The sequence below is a fragment of the Pleurodeles waltl genome, chromosome 5, assembly GCF_031143425.1.
Source record: "Pleurodeles waltl isolate 20211129_DDA chromosome 5, aPleWal1.hap1.20221129, whole genome shotgun sequence".
In the NCBI taxonomy this organism is placed as follows: domain Eukaryota; kingdom Metazoa; phylum Chordata; class Amphibia; order Caudata; family Salamandridae; genus Pleurodeles; species Pleurodeles waltl.
In genome coordinates, this window is record NC_090444.1 from 1,415,191,940 (window position 1) to 1,415,209,086 (window position 17,147).

The 17,147-nt window shown below is 49.7% G+C and overlaps 1 protein-coding gene across 5 annotated transcripts in view; it reads right to left on the minus strand.

Annotated features, from left to right (window-relative positions):
- DDX43 (DEAD-box helicase 43) overlaps nt 1-17,147 on the minus strand; it is a 576,458-nt gene that overhangs the window by 291,431 nt on the left and 267,880 nt on the right. The gene's annotated exons all lie outside the window — the stretch shown is intronic.

Sequence of the window (17,147 nt, forward strand, 5' to 3'; positions counted from 1 at the left end):
GATAAGTATATCACTGACCACTAATCACAGTTGATATCACCTATATGGCAACTTCTGGCCTATTTAGCTTATAAATTGGGACACAAATAATCTTAGACCAAATATTGGCCAAAAACTTAAGAGGTACATTCCATCCAACACAAGTAGGTATTATACCAATCTGCTCTTCGACTAATAACCTAAGAATATCACCTATTATGCAAACAGGAAAAGACCATTTTGAAAAACTAATTTTTTTATTTTTTTTTAAATCCATCAGGGTGCCCTTTGAAAATAAAATTAACCATCAGAACACCCTCATCACACACAGAAAGAGGAATAAGCCTCAGGGAACTGTTTTTGTGCCTTCCTGCACAAAAACAATCCTGCAAGCAACGGAGGCACGCACGGACCATGGTGCAAGCGTGTGCGCGTTGGTGTAAGGTTGCCAAAAAAGCATCAGCACAGGGTAAAAGGCAGGAATGCAGCATACTGTCTTAAGTACAGTGCATGCCTGCCCTTTCCCTGTTATGCAGTGCAGCAAAGTGACTTGTTGTGCTGCACTGCATTCCAATCTCATAAATATGCTCCTTGGTATCTGAATGAAAACTCTATAATAAAATAACATGTCACTTGGAATCCCAGTGAGTGGAAGTCCTTCTAACACCGTAGGGTAGTCCCCTTGGGCTGGTACAGAGACAGGCTAAGCATGGTAGGGATTCCTCCCTGTTGTTTTGGAATGGTTAGATTGGTTTAGTAAGTTGACCGAATCCATTATCCATTCTCTCTCCCTCCTAACAATATAGGGAGACTCATATCATCATGGGATGCTGACAAAGTGTTTGATCATGTGTAATGTTCCTTTTTGTATTATGGCTAGGATGGGATTGGGAAATCAGTTTATTGCATTGGGCAAGTGACTGTATAACAAACCAACAGCAACATTAAATCGTGTTGAATATGTTTCAGAATCTTCCGACATCTAGAAGGGAACCAGACGGGCTTGCCCCCTAATGTCATTAATATTCTTAATGGCCATAGAGCCACTAGTCGCTGACTTAAGATCAGATGACAGGATAGAGTGCATTACACAGAAGTAGGGCAAAAAAGTGTTATGCTATGTTGATATTTTAATGACATGTTGTAGCCCCTAAGATTCTGTACCAGCAACAATTTCTGTAATTGATTCCTTCTCTAATTTTTCAGGATACAAAATGAATTGGTTAAGTGTGAAGTCCTACCAATGACCACAACTAGGGCTTCAACAGGAACTTCCAAAGGAACTCCATCCAAATGGAAAAATCTGAGAAAATACATCAATAGGGGACTAGACAACATTGGTTGAGAGAACATAGAACCATTCATTGACAAAATGAAGCCAGATATTTTTAAGTGATCAAAGCTTCTACTCTCACAGAGTAGAACAATGAAAATCTATATTGCTCCTAGACGTAATTACATATTTGGAATGCTTCAGCCAACACTGCCTACAACCCATATTCTATCCACAGGCAAACAAATGAAGACATTTGTGTGAGGAAGAACATGCCCTAGATTACGCAATCAAAAATGACAGGCAGACACAAATGTGAGTGGCCTTAGATCTTCAAATATGGGATTCTACTGGATTGCTAACCAACTAGCACTAGTATTTACATGTTTAACACAAACAAGTAAATACCAATATCGGTACATGTCAAAAAGCATCTTTTAAACACTGAGGGATCTCACAATGTTTTATAGGAATCATGCATAAACAAGAAAGGTAAACAACTCCATACTGTACACAACTCAAAATGCTTGAAACAGGGCTCACAAATGACTAGTAACTAAGGCAGCTTTACATGTCAAAACACCCTTCTGGGGAAGAAAGGGGTGATGCAGATTGGCGATGAAGAAACGGAATGGTCATATTGGAGGAAAAAGGGTATAAGACTTAGAAGCCATTATAGCGGAGAGATCAATCTTTCAGGGTGCTACAACAGGAACATTGGCTAGCACAATCACAATAGCAGCGATCTATCCAACTGTCCCAATGTCCAATAAGAAGACTGGGAAAATATAACAAATCTACCAACATCTCCCCTCGCCCAAAAATAAATGTGGGAAGACCACAAAGGGACAATCTCAGGGTAGTATGCAACTGTGATCGGAAATATTTCATTGGAAACCTCAATCGAACAGAGGCACATTCTCCACCAGTGTCATGGGTTATCAGCCAAACTGCAACAGGTATAAAATGAGTCAAGATTCACGACTGGAAATGTGGGGCAGCAGACTGACGCAGTTCATGCTGTATGGGAGCGGAAAAATTTGAGAAGCTACTGTGACTCAATGTGGAAACTTTGGCAAGAGTCACTGAGTATACTCCTTTAAGACTTGAATAAGGGGCAGAATTTATAAGGGCAGCTGGCCACTACAACAAGGAAATCAGGAAAAAAAAAATGGAAAACTAGTGGAGAGAAATAAAGCTTCAGTTTGTGGTGCAGGAACTTGTGGGAGAAACTCAGGGCAGAGTGGAGTGAGCTGCATGTATATAGGGAGGAGCTAGGATGAAATTTGGAGGAGATTCGGTGCAGGAAATGGGAAGCAAGCTTATTTTGAGTAAGGGGAGGACTTTGAAAATCACCTAGCATGGAAAACCAAGGTGGTCAATACAAGAAATCTGATCAGAGAGATAAAAGACAGGGCTAACAGGCAATGGCAAACTGCAGCTAGAGACACAGAGGAAGCCTTTGGCACCTTTTACCTTTTACCAGGATCCCTTGCGACCCTTGACCCCAGGGTAGGTCGCTCCCCCGTCCTCACAGCGCCACCAGACCTGTGTGCCTTCTCCCTACTGCTGTCTGCCCGCTTGGTTTTGCCTGTGTGTGCCCTTTGCTATCTGCTTGTTGTGATCGCGCTCCCCTCTCTCCGTGTACCCCGAGTGTGTGCCCTTTGCTGTCTGCCTGCTTGGTTTTGCCTGTGTGTGCCCCTCGCTGCCTGCTTGTTGTGATCGCGCCCCCCTTCTCTCCGTGTACCCCGAGTGCTGCCTGCCTTCGCCGAGTGTCCCCGCCGCCCCCCCGTCCTTCCGCCGCCTTTTCTCCTCGTTTTCCGCGTTTTTCCACGTTTTTCGTACCTTTTTCGGTACTTTTTCGTTTATAGGCCTCCTCGCCACTCTCGAGGCTTCCCGCCGTTGCTTTCCCGCTTTTTCACCTACCCGCTCACCTCCCGCCTCCCAGCTAACCCCGCCTCCCCGGCTACCCCTTAAATGGCGGCCGCTGCGAGGCCGTGGTAGCGACCCTTGACCCCAGGGTAGGTCGCTCCCCCGTCCTCACAGCGCCACCAGACCTGTGTGCCTTCTCCCTACTGCTGTCTGCCCGCTTGGTTTTGCCTGTGTGTGCCCTTTGCTATCTGCTTGTTGTGATCGCGCTCCCCTCTCTCCGTGTACCCCGAGTGTGTGCCCTTTGCTGTCTGCCTGCTTGGTTTTGCCTGTGTGTGCCCCTCGCTGCCTGCTTGTTGTGATCGCGCCCCCCTTCTCTCCGTGTACCCCGAGTGCTGCCTGCCTTCGCCGAGTGTCCCCGCCGCCCCCCCCGTCCTTCCGCCGCCTTTTCTCCTCGTTTTCCGCGTTTTTCCGCGTTTTTCGTACCTTTTTCGGTACTTTTTCGTTTATAGGCCTCCTCGCCACTCTCGAGGCTTCCCGCCGTTGCTTTCCCGCTTTTTCACCTACCCGCTCACCTCCCGCCTCCCAGCTAACCCCGCCTCCCCGGCTACCCCTTAAATGGCGGCCGCTGCGAGGCCGTGGTAGCGACCCTTGACCCCAGGGTAGGTCGCTCCCCCGTCCTCACAGCGCCACCAGACCTGTGTGCCTTCTCCCTACTGCTGTCTGCCCGCTTGGTTTTGCCTGTGTGTGCCTTTTGCTATCTGCTTGTTGTGATCGCGCTCCCCTCTCTCCGTGTACCCCGAGTGTGTGCCCTTTGCTGTCTGCCTGCTTGGTTTTGCCTGTGTGTGCCCCTCGCTGCCTGCTTGTTGTGATCGCGCCCCCCTTCTCTCCGTGTACCCCGAGTGCTGCCTGCCTTCGCCGAGTGTCCCCGCCGCCCCCCCCGTCCTTCCGCCGCCTTTTCTCCTCGTTTTTCCACGTTTTTCGTACGTTTTTCGGTACTTTTTCGTTTATAGGCCTCCTCGCCACTCTCGAGGCTTCCCGCCGTTGCTTTCCCGCTTTTTCACCTACCCGCTCACTTCCCGCCTCCCAGCTAACCCCGCCTCCCCCTTAAATGGCGGCCGCTGCGAGGCCGCGCAGCGGACGCGCGCAGCGGGCGCGCCGAAGGCGCGCCTAAGGCAAGCCCGTCTGCGCCCGTCCGCGCCTGGACCACGCCCAGCGCCCGACCCCCTGGTCCCCGCGCCTCCCGCCTGACCTACGACTCCACCACGCTCACCAAACTCAACCTTGGCCGCACGCCGGGCTGCTATCGCGCCACCCCGAAACGGACCCACGGATCCTTCACCTGCAACAACTGCCGCTTCACCTGCCTTCGGGCCCACTCCGCTCCCGCCAAGAACAACCCCCCCGGAAGCAATCTCCACTGCATCCTGGTCAACACCCGATCCATCCACAGGCACGCCATCGAACTGTGGAACCTCATCAACTCAACAAACCCGGACATCGCCTTCCTCACCGAGACCTGGATGAACCCCTCCTCGGCACCCGACATCGCCATAGCCATCCCCGACGGCTTCAAAATCATCCGGAAAGACCGCTCCAACCGCATCGGAGGAGGCATCGCCATCGCACACAAAAACTCCATCCGCATCTCGACCCACACCGACGACTCACTCCCCGACGCCGAACATCTCCACTTCACGATCCACAGCGACCCCAAGACCACCCTCAGAGGCACCCTCATGTACAGACCACCAGGACCCCGCGCCAAGTTCAGCGAAGACATCGCAGACTTTGTCAACCCTCACGCACTCCTGTCCACCGACTACATCCTCCTAGGAGACCTCAACTTTCACCTGGAGAACCTCACCGACAAAAACACCACCGCCCTACTGGACAACCTCGCCAACCTGGGACTGAAACAACTAGTCAACACACCCACCCACCACGCCGGACACACGCTCTACCCCATCTTCTCCTCCAGCAAACACATCACCGTCAGCCATGCCACCGAACTCACCTGGTCGGACCACAGCTGTGTCCACTTCAGCTTCAAGAAGACCACCGTGCTTCACCACACCCAGCAACCACCAAGAAGACACTGGAATCGTATCACCACTGAACAGCTCGCATCAACCCTCTCCCAGAACCAACCCACCAGCACCACCGACCCAAGCGAAGCTGCCAACAACCTCACAAGCTGGTTCTCCGACTGCGCCAACCTCCTGGCCCCCCTGAAGACTCAAGCCAACACCAACAACCACAAGAAAAACTCCTGGTTCACCCCCGACCTCAAGAACTCCAAGAAAGAATGCCGCGCCCGCGAGAAGGCGTGGCGCCTCAATCAGACCGAAGAGAACATGTCAGCTCTCAAGGACGCCACCCGCCAACACCACCAACATCTCTGCGCCGCACGAAAAACAGCCTACCGGAACAGACTTGACAACAACGCCCACAACAGCAAGGAACTATTTGGCATCGTCAAAGAGCTCTCCAACCCGGACGCAGAAAACAACCCTATTCCCCCCTCACAGGACCTCTGCGACTCCCTCGCAACCTTCTTCCACCACAAGATCATCGACATATACAACAGCTTCCCGACCCCCAACGCAAACCCCCACCCGGAACCCGCCACCGACATCACCACCATCCTCACCTGGAGCCCTACCACCACCAAGGAGACCACCCGCGTCATGAACTCGATCCACTCCGGATCCCCATCAGACCCCTGCCCGCACCACATCTACAACAAGGCCGACAACATCATCGCACCGCACCTCCGAGACGTCATCAACGCCTCCCTCACCGCCGCCACCTTCCCGGAGAGCTGGAAACACGCAGAGCTCAACGCCCTCCTAAAGAAACCTACAGCAGACCCCACCGAACTCAAAAACTTCCGGCCCATCTCTCTCCTACCATTCCCCGCCAAAGTGATTGAGAAAATCGTCAACGCTCAACTCACCACCGCCCTGGAAACCAACGACTCCCTCGACCCCACACAGTTCGGTTTCAGGGCCAACCACAGCACCGAAACCGCCCTCATCGCAGCCACGGACGACATCCGAGCCCTGACCGACAAGGGAGAAACCGTGGCCCTCATACTCCTGGACCTCTCTGCAGCCTTCGACACGGTCTGCCACCGCACCCTGACACACCGCCTCAGCAACGCCGGCATCAGAGGCAAGGCCCTGGAATGGATCGTCTCCTTCCTCTCCGGAAGGACTCAGAGAGTCCGCCTGCCCCCCTTCAGATCCACAGCCACGGAGATCATCTGCGGCGTACCCCAAGGATCCTCCCTCAGCCCCACTCTCTTCAACGTCTACATGACCCCCCTGGCGAACATCGCACGCAAACACGGACTCGACCTCATATCCTACGCCGACGACACCCAGCTCATCTTATCCCTCACAAACAACCCCACCTCAGCTAGGACCAGACTACATGAAGGAATGAAGGAAGTAGCGAACTGGATGACAGACAGCCGGCTGAAACTGAACACAGATAAGACGGAGGTCCTCATCCTCGGCCCTACTCCCGCCGCATGGGACGACTCCTGGTGGCCCCCCGCCCTAGGCAGCACTCCCCAACCCACCGACCACGCACGCAACCTCGGCTTCATCCTGGACTCATCCCTCTCCATGACCAGACAGGTCAACTCGGTGACCTCGGCATGCTTCAACACCCTCCGCATGCTCCGCAAGATCTTCCGCTGGATCCCCACCGACACCAGGAAGACCATCACCCACGCCCTCGTCACCAGCCGCCTGGACTACGGGAACACCCTATACGCCGGCATCACCACCAAGCTGCAGAGGAAACTACAACGGATCCAGAACGCTGCCGCACGACTCATCCTGGACATACCCCGCCACCACCACATTTCCGGACACCTGAAGAGACTTCATTGGCTCCCAGTCAACAAGAGGATCACCTTCCGACTCCTCACCCACGCACACAAAGCCCTCCACGACCTCGGACCCAAAATCATCAACAACCGCGTCTCCTTCTACACCCCTCCGCGCACTCTACGCTCGACCGGACAGGCCCTGGCAGCCGTACCCCGCATCCGCAAAGCCACCGCCGGAGGAAGATCCTTCTCTTTCCTAGCAGCGAAAACCTGGAACTCTCTGCCCAGCCACCTTCGCGCCATACCTGACCACCTCTCCTTCAGAAGGCAGCTCAAGACCTGGCTCTTCGAGCACTGCCCCCCCCCCTCCAGCGCCTTGAGACCCTTTATGGGTGAGTAGCGCGCTTTATAAATGCGATTGATTGATTGATTGATCTATATACAGTGCAATCGGTTGTGAGAGAGGAAGATGTAGAAGAATGGTTAGGGAAAGATCCATTACTGAAGCTTGACACAGAGAAGACAACTTTCCTCAATCAGGAGATGGGGCAGGTTGAGGTTAGGGAAGCTTTGGAAGAAGGAAAAACGGGTAAGGCATCAAGCCTTGATGGCCTACTAAGTGAGCTGTATTCTGTCTTAGATTATAACTTTCTTCCGGCGTACACTAGATTGGTGAAGGGTATATTTTAGGGGAATGGTATTATGCCATGGTCATGGAATGAAAAAATAATTATCATCATCTTGAAGCCAAATAAGGATCTAAAAGTGTGCAAATCCAATAGACTGGTTGTATTGCTGAAATGTGACTAAGATCTTCACACTAATCCTTAAAAAGAGATTAGATAAAGAGATTGGGGGCTTAGTGCACGAGGATCATAAGGGCTTTATTAAGGGGAGGCAGCTGCATGAGTTAAGACATTGGCTGGTCAACTCAATCAAAATGGCAACACAATGGAATCTCCCATTAGCTAAGAAATTCAACAGGATGGGTTGGTCTTATCTAAATACAGTGCTCAGCGAAGAAAAAACAGGCAAAAGGTTTTGCAGTCGTTAGTTTGATTCAGAGATTATTTTGTGTGAGTTACAGTAAATGGCAGTTTGACAAGGGCGATTGTATAAAAGTAGTGGCAGCAAGGAGCATCCCTGCCTTGTTCCACTTCTTATTTTAGAGCCATTGGCAAGAAGGCTAAGGAAGAAAGTTGGCACTGCCTCTTTTCAATGTAACAGATGGGACAGTAAAGTCACCCTATACACTGATGATTTGATTTGCACATCCGATTTGAAGAAATCATACCCCTGCCATACAGCACACAATTAAGAGTTTGGAGCAGAAGACCATGCAGGAGAAAGTAAAAGGCCTAGAAGCACCAGACGTCCAACTGTATTGTTGGGCCTTTCAGTGGAAGAATTTTAAGATGTTGTCAGGTTAAATTCTAGATAGGCCTTATGTTCCGCACCATGGTTAAGACTTGTCGGCAGGAAGGCCCACATTTTCTTTATAAGTTTGGAAACACTAAATTGTTCAAGAAAGTGAAGCTGAAAATCTTGGGCACAGTAGTCAAACTTTGGAGTCAAATTAGATCAGTTTTTGGGATACCTTTCTACAGGCAGTTTGCCCCTATTTGGAACTCCTCAGGTACTCTGGAGTGCTTGAGAGATCAACCAGCTACGCCTCGGATGAAAGGTGGATTTGAGAGACGGGGACAACTTTTTCAGGATAGGAGGCTCATCTCGTGGGAGGATGTTTGGTTAAAAACTGAATTTAGACTTGCCAGTTTCAAATACTATCAACCGTCCAGTTGGGCCAGGGGTGTGGCTGAGTGTTCCTCTCGAGTGTTGGCTACAGGAGAGAGTTCTCAAGAAAAACTGTTGCAATATGGTACTGGTTGTTTTTAGAGCCTGCTAATAGACACTTCACACTGCCCAAGGAGTTGTGGAGAAGGGACCTGCCGATGTTGGAGACTGTTAATACGTGGCAAGTATCTATATGCATTTTGTACCAAACAGCAAAATCTGCATTCTTAAGGAAGAATCATCTTTTTCTACTACACAGAGCATACTGGACGCTGAGAAGGTTTATTGAAAAGAGGCACTGCAGCTTGGAGATGCAGCACCCATCTCCTATAAGCATACAGACATATGGAAAAGACTGCAGGAGACCAGGACTGAGCAGGTATGTTAATTTCCTGGCCTCCCTTGGCAAGTCTCCTGGCCTCTTTCCTTTGTGGCACTTGCTCACCTGACCCCTAATTAGCACCCTCCTAACTCCGGACAGTCTTCCTAAATGGCACCTCACTCCCCAGCCTCCTGCCCCTCCTCCTTGTTCCCCCTGACACCAGTCTCCCTCCTTCTCACCCACCAACTCCCACATGCATTTGCTTTCTATCACTATCCCCATCCCACTGCTTCCTCCGTACCTTCATCACGTGCAGTTAGCAACGTGACATACATGTTGCTGGAGGAAGCTGGTACTTTAGCACCGTCTGCCCACCTTAAATTAAGGTGGGAGGAGGCAAAATTAACAGCTCCCTCTAGCACCATGTATTTGATACTGGGAAGCGTGACTGCAGGGTGGTGACAGAATGCAAAATTTAAATCTGTACTCTCTCTGAAACCAAAAATGTGCCCCCATACCTCTTTCATTGTGTACAGTGCTGGTTTGCTGGCCACACATTTGGGAAATTGTATTTTGAGTTAGGCATGTTTAGCATCTGTTGCAAAATGTCTTGCTTTTTTAGGCTGCAATTTATGTATTTTGAAGCCGCAAAAGTGGCAGAAATGTTGTGGGGAGTTTGTTGAGTGTACACTATCATATTTTACAGATCCTGATTGAATGTAATGCAAGGTTAATCAAGCACTATCACCCAGGGGTATCTGGGTGCTGGGTTGCAAAGTCTTCATCTGAAAGCCAGGTCTTAGGTTTCTTTGTGATGTCCGTTAGGGAGGGTGGTGGGCGGAGGTGGAGGGGCAAGTTGTTCCAGGCCATAGCGGCGATGTAGGAGAAGGAGCTGCCACCACTGCAATGGACTGATGGGGGGGGGAGGGTCTGTGCAAGGACTAGCGAGGAGGAGCATAGGAGTCTGGCAGGTTGATGGACGTTCAGTCCGTGGTTGACGTAAGCTTGTCCTTGGTCATGTAGAGCATTGTAGGCGTGGGTCAGGACCTTAAACTGGCATCTCTTTTGGATTGGTAGCCAGTTGAGTTATCTGAGGTGGGGGTGATGTGGGTACATTTGGGGAGGTCCAGGCCGAGGCTGACTGCCACGTTCTGTATGGCCTGGAGTCTTTTGAGGAGTTGGGTGGAGATGCCGAAGTAGTGTGTGTTGCAGTAGTCGAGGCTGCAGGTGACGAGGGCCTGGGTGACCATTTTCCTGGTGTTGACTGGGATCCATCATACGATCCTGCGTAGCATGCAGAAGGTGTGGAAGCAGGAGGAAGCTGTACTGATTTGTCATTTCATGGTCAGTTCGCTGTCATGGATGATGGCGAGGTTGCGTGCGTCATCTGCAGGTGTAGGTCCGAGTTCAGATGACCACCTGCTGTGGTCCCAGATGGATGTTTTTACCAAAGATTAGGACTTCTGTTTTGTCAGAGTTGGGTTCACGGCTGTTTGTTTTCATCCAGTTGGCTACATTAGTCATGGTGTTGCAAAAGTCAGTCCTGGTGGTGGGCGTGTTTTTGGTGAGTGAGAGGATGAGCTGTGTATTGTCTGGGTAGGATATGATGTTGACACTGAAGGATACAGCGATGTCTGTCAGGGGGAACATGTAGATGTTGAACAGTGTTGGGCTGAGGGATGATCCCTGGGGTACACCATATATGATGTCTGTGGGTTCTGAGGTGAAGGGAGGCAGCCTGATGCTCTGGGTGCGTCCTGTCGGGAAGGAGGCGACCCATTTGAGGGAGTGTGCTTTCATGCCGATGCTGTGGAGTCTGCTGATCAGGGTGTAGTGGGATATCGTTTAAAATGCTGCTGAGAGGTCGAGGAGGATAAGGGCCCCGGTCTCCCCATGATCAAGGAGTGTTATGATGTAATTCGTCACTGCGATGAATGTGGTCTCACTGCTGTGGCTGGCTCGGAATCCTAATTAGGAGATGTAAAGCAGGTTGTTTTGCTCCAAGTATTTGGTGTGGTGAGTTGTTGATTGATGGCCTCCATATATTTCACTCTTTACGAAGAGCATCTTGAAGCATAATTCATGATGCATTTGTCAGCAAGAGCTGTTTCTCATACTTAGGTTTCCCTTACATTTTCTTAGAAACAGTAGGCCTTCTTTCTCCCCACTTTGGACTGTGGATCTATTGGCACCCTGGGGATGTTACGTAAGCCTCAGTCTGGGCCATAGGTTTGGCTCCATTCTCACCTTCCTCACCCAGAGCTTATTTAGCAGGTCGATCAAAGGGGAGTGGACCTGACAACTATGTTCAGTTTGTTGTTGGGTGCTAGTGCAGGGGAAGAACCCATTTTTGGGGTTCTAGTCTGGCGTCTCCTCTCGCAAGGCTTATCTATTGGTTCACTTAAAAGACTGTACCTCCTTGTGGCAGTTGCCTTCCTTGCCACTGCCTTCAGGGTCTCTCCAAGGCCCACAGCCGTTTCCAGGCCATACTGTTATGCCTGAATGCACACCATGCAGCACTACCCTTTAAGACAAAAGGAAAGACAAGCCTATCGTCTGACTTTTCCCCAGGGGCCAGAAGTATTTGTCCAGCCCTCCGCTAACTTCTGGTCACCTTCCCACTCGCCAAACATTAAGCAGCCTACGCGCAGGTCCCACAAGAGCTGCCAGAAATGCTGCATGCGAAGTAGCCAGACAGCCCTTAAGCCAGCTCCTCCGCTATCTCAAGACCCCAAGCAATGCAGGTGATGGAATGCTCCCACACACTGCTCTCTGGCACACCCACATTTCGTGCTGTTTAACTGTTCATTTCCACACAGGGCCAGAGAGAAGCCCAACCAGACTTTAAACTGCATGCTTCTTCATGGGCCTGGTGTACCACCATGTGTGTACCTAAGGCGAGTAAGCTCCTCCTGTCTCAGATGACTGGTTTATGTTGCGCGACCCAGCTGTCAATCTTGCCAAAATTATCTTTACTGAAAGGATAAAATGTAAAAATTACATATTTGGTATTGTAGTCATTGATGGATTCTATGTATAAAGATTTTCAGGAGATAATCTGGGGACATTGAGAGTAGCTATTCAGGCATCTTGCCAATCATACTCAAAATTATTTTTATTATACTTCTTCTAAGAAGTCTAGTTTAAGGACTTTAGATTTTACATATTTTTATTGTCATTTATCAAACATAAGCCCTAGGATATTTTTACACTGTCAAAGACTGAACCCAAGGGAATACTTATTACCTTTGTGTCCCGGGGCTAGATGTGGAATAACAGGAATTAGCTTGCTGGAACTGGCCCTCTCTAAAGGGTCACCCCCAAATATTTTGCCTTCCTTCTCCTATTTTATATGGATTTCTGCCCTCCTGTTGCTTTAGAAGCTTGAGCCCAGGAAGGCAGAACAAAAGATTTCCTTTGGGAGAGCAGCGTTACACCTTCTCCCTTTGGAAACAGGTGTTAGTCATGGGAGGTGTAGCCTCCCAAAGCCACTGGCAATGCTTTGAAGGGCACATTTGGTGCCCTCCCTGCTTAAACCAGTCTACACCGGTTCAGGGACCCCCAGTCCCTGCTCTGCCGCTAAACTGGACAAAGGAAAGGGGAGTGACCACTCACCTGTCCATCGCCACTCAAGGGGTGGTGCTCAGAGCTCCTCCAGAGGGTCCCTGGGTTATGTCACCTTGGATTCAAGGTTGGCAGGGAACTCTGTAGCATTTGAGTGGCGAGTCCCAGCAGGTGACATCAGAGACCCCACCTGATAGGTGGTCACCCGGCTAGGTGACCAATCCCACTTTCAGGGCTATTTACAGTCTCTCTCTTGGATGGTTCTTAGATTTGGATTGCAAGACTCCAGCCGGAATACTCTGCAACTTCCATTTCGACTTCTGATCGGAGAAATTGCATCTGGACTCTTCAGGATCCTACAAGTTGCAACAAAGAAACAATACGGCTCCTGCAACAATGTATCTCCGGCTCCTTCCAGCAACTGCAACATATTCCCGGTTGTGCATCCTCTGAGGACAGCTAGTCATCAGCCTGCATCAGAAGAAAGAAGGAATCTCCCTTGGAGTGTATGAGTCACTCTTTTGCAGGCACCAACTGCAATGACTGGCTGCGTGGATCCCCTCTTCTGCCAAGTTGCGTGGATCCTGCATCACGGGCGGTGGACTGAAGTGGTCCAAACGGTCCTCTCGTCCACCTGTCCAACTTGGGTAGAGGTAAGCCCTAGCCTGCCTACGCAGGACAGTACCCCCGTTCACCGCGACCTTTGCAGCTGCCAAGGCTTGATAGCATCATTTCCATAAGATATTCAGGCATCTTGAAGCTCCAGCCCCTAGCACTCCTTACTACGATGCATAGCTCCCAGAGTGGTTCTCCGGCGGCATGGGAGCCTTTCTCGTAGTGCTGTGTGGACCTCTTCTGTGACTTTCCTGTCCCCCTACTGTGGCGCTGCCTGGGCTCCTGTAGTTTCTGTGTCACGAGGGCCCCCTCCTGGGTAGAGTCCACCTGGTCCTTCTTGGTCCTCAGCAGGTCCACTTTCAGCAAGCTTTACGTGTGCTAAGGCTTGTTGGCGTAATCCGAAGATGTAAACCAGACTGCAATCCCTCCAGTGTGATACATCACCTGCATCCTCGAGGAACCTGACTTCATCTTCTTGGGTGCAGTGCTGACTCTTTTTCACCTGTGGTTCATTTCTTGCACCGTCATCCTGGTGGGTAGGGGCTCCTGCCCTCCCTGGACTATGTTGTACATCTTGGACTTGGTCCCCTTCTTCCACAGGTCCTCTTGTCCAGGAATCCACTGTTGGTGTCTTGCAGTCTCTTCTGGGCTTTTTTTTTTTTATAATTCTTCTTCTCTATGTGTGATCAGGGGAAATTACTGTGATTTACTCCTGCTTTTTTGGTCGCTGGTGTGGGTTGTGGTACTTACCTTTGGGCTTTTCCTAGTACTCCCAGCTCCCCTCTACACACTACACTTACCTAGGTGGGGGACCGACTTTCGCATTCCATTTTTTTAGTATATGGTTTGTTCTCCGCCTAGGCCTATTTCTCTCTATTGTGATTTTCACTAATTGCACTGTTTTCTAACTGTTTTTATGCCTATTTATGCATACTAGTGTATATAATTTGTGTATTTATTACCTCCTAAGGGAGTATAGCCTGTATGGCCTGTATGGTACCTTTGGTATTTGTGTCACCAAAATAAAAGTACCTTTATTTTTTGAAACACTGAGTGTTTTCTTTCATGTGTGTAAGTACTAAGTGTGACTACAGTGGTATTGCATGAGCTTTGCATGTCTCCTCGATATGCCTTGGCTGCTCATCCATAGCTACCTCTAGAGAGCCTGGCTTCTAGAAACTGACTAAACTAATAAGGGATATGGACCTGGTATAAGGTGTAAGTACTATAGGTATTCACCACACACCAGGCCAGCCTTCTACACCATTGCAGTGTTGTCAGCTTTGGCCCTGGTGAAATGGCTCCCCAGTCTTTCTGGAGACCACATGTAGGCCTATGCGAAGCAAATCATGATGCAAAGTATGATCTAGCGGGAGATGGCCCCTTTCTGCTCAACTTTGCCTTTCTTGCACCAGTAAACCCCAAAAACAGCTCAGTGGTGGTTTGCTGCAGATGAAGGACTTCCATCAGGACACTGGATTTGACATCTAAGGAAGCTGGAGTTGAGGACTTAGGCCTCCCTCAGTAGGACCACCACTGTCAAGGAAACACTTTTGAGTGGAAGGACCTGGGGGCATTAGCAGACCGGAATCAGGAGAGATTTCAAGGCATCGGAGTTCATCTTATCAATTCTCCTCATGCTAGGGTTGGTAGATTCCATCACCTGCATCGTAATCCTTGTCACAGTCAGTACCAAACAAGGAATTTGGTGTATGGGATCTTTCTTGTGGCAAAAAGGACAGTATGACGTGCAGACTGTGATTCGATGTAAACCAAGCGAGGCCTTGGTAGAGGTCACAGTAACTCCAACTTAGTGTCAGAAAGCACAATGAGCACCTCGTCCTCCAGCATCGAAGTCTGCATCAGTGCTGATGATTAGGGAACCATTGTGGAGCCAGAGTCAACAAGGAACTGTGGGAGGCCCAGCAGTGTTTTCAGAGGGTCCAACTGGTGGCAAGTGAGAACCTGCCAGCATTACTCCAGATGGAGGGTCTTCTCAGTTCCTTAGGGCCCACTGGCATGCCAGAAAAAGTCAGAAAAGATCCAAAGAGTCAGAACATGGCCGTCAGAACTCTTAGATCTGTTGTCATAAATAGCCCCGGAAACTCAGAGTGTGCCAGGACATATTATGGGATCAGCTCTTAAGTCTGCCAACTCCGGGAGCATGATTGGGAGGAACGGCAATGCCTTCGTACCTTTTCAGGAGTTTGAGAGTGGCAAGAAGGGACTAAATTTTGTTTGGATATTTTATGTTTTTCTTCAACTTACCCAAAGATTTGGAGCACAAAGACAAATGACTTCAGGACTTACTTCTCTCCTTTTTCTCCGCCCTGAGGTTTTACAAATACGTATAAAAGAAAAACATGAAGTATACTTCAAATTCCTGTTGTTACAGTGGAAGCTTTTTACCACATTCTCTATTCTTGCGCTATGCATAAATGCGCTAGCACTCTAGGACAGGTAGGAAATAACATTTGAGAGTGTTCATGAAGATGTGGCAGTACTTAGAATTATGTTGGTGAGTAAGTTTCTCTGTCCGTTCGGAGTGTCGGATAGGAGCAAAGGGGGCACCAAATGTCCTTGGGGAAATATTTAATCGGCATCAGCGACATACAAGCCTATAGCTTTTCTTGGCAGTATGTTGAATCTTTCAGCCAGTCGCTGAGTTTGGGACTTGTGGGCCTTCCCCCAATGTTGCATCACCTTTCTTTTCATAATAAGGAGCAGAACTGCTGTCAGGTGATGGCTGGAAAATCCTTAACATACCCCAGTAGGGCCACGAGAGGTGATCGCTACCAGAGTCTACACAATTGAGAACTGCAGCCTAGTATCCAGCTATTATAGCACATATCAATACAAGATGCAAAAAGTCGGTGGTGCTGCACTGTGCACACCGTACCTTCGGGGCAAGGATCATCCACTACAGGCCTGCAGGTATGCAATATATGCAGTTTGCGAATGTTATGTTTATATGCCTCAACCTGTAGCTGGAAGACAGCATGCTAGTTTGGGAGTAGCAGTACTTCCATTTGTCTTCTGTTAAATAATTGTCTAGATGTGTCTGCCATATAAGCAGCGTTTGCAGGAGCCTTACCTTGCATGGTTGAATACAGGTGATCAGGTGCTGACTGGGGGAGGAGTTACCAGCACGCAGTCCAAGGCCTGTAGAGGTGCTGGCTCATGGGAGGATGTGCTGTGTGCAGTCCGGCAGGCACTGTGTGATCTATAGCACAGGAATATGTCTAGCAGCGTGCAGCAGGTGCAGGCCTGCAGGTCCTGCATAGATATAAATTTGAAAGAAGTGTAGAGGTCACCCAAAGTCTCTAGGCCAACCTTCCCAGCTAAAGCTTAGCAGACACATCCCCAGTGGGGGGCAGTGCCGGGTTATCAGTGAATGGAAGACTAGCTGGGTACAGGCAGTTCAGTTGGGCCCTACCATGGAGGCAGTTCCAAGCCCAAAGAAGTGCAACTGAGCCTTTCGACTTCTGCCCGCTAGTGTAGTTCAAACTGTTCAGCATAGAGGCATGTGCCTGTATTGTCTGTCTCTACTGCAGTATGAGGCAGGTTTTGGACTGGGTGCATCCAGTAGAATACGTAGTGGCCTGTGCGCAATAGTAGTAGAGCTCAATGTAGGGGGTGCACAGGCCTCCCTGCACAAAATGCAGTCAGTTTTTCCTAGGTCAGTCATGTTTCCCACACACACTACCTGGATTAAAAGAGACCACATTTGTGTAAAGAAGGCCCATATAAGTGGGATGGGGATGTTTAAAGTAAAGGAGCTTGGACAGAACCACCATCTTGGCAATAGCCATGTGCACAGTAAGTGACAATGGTAGAAGAGGGCACACAAGGACTCACACCTTCAGTAGTTTCACAAATCTACTATA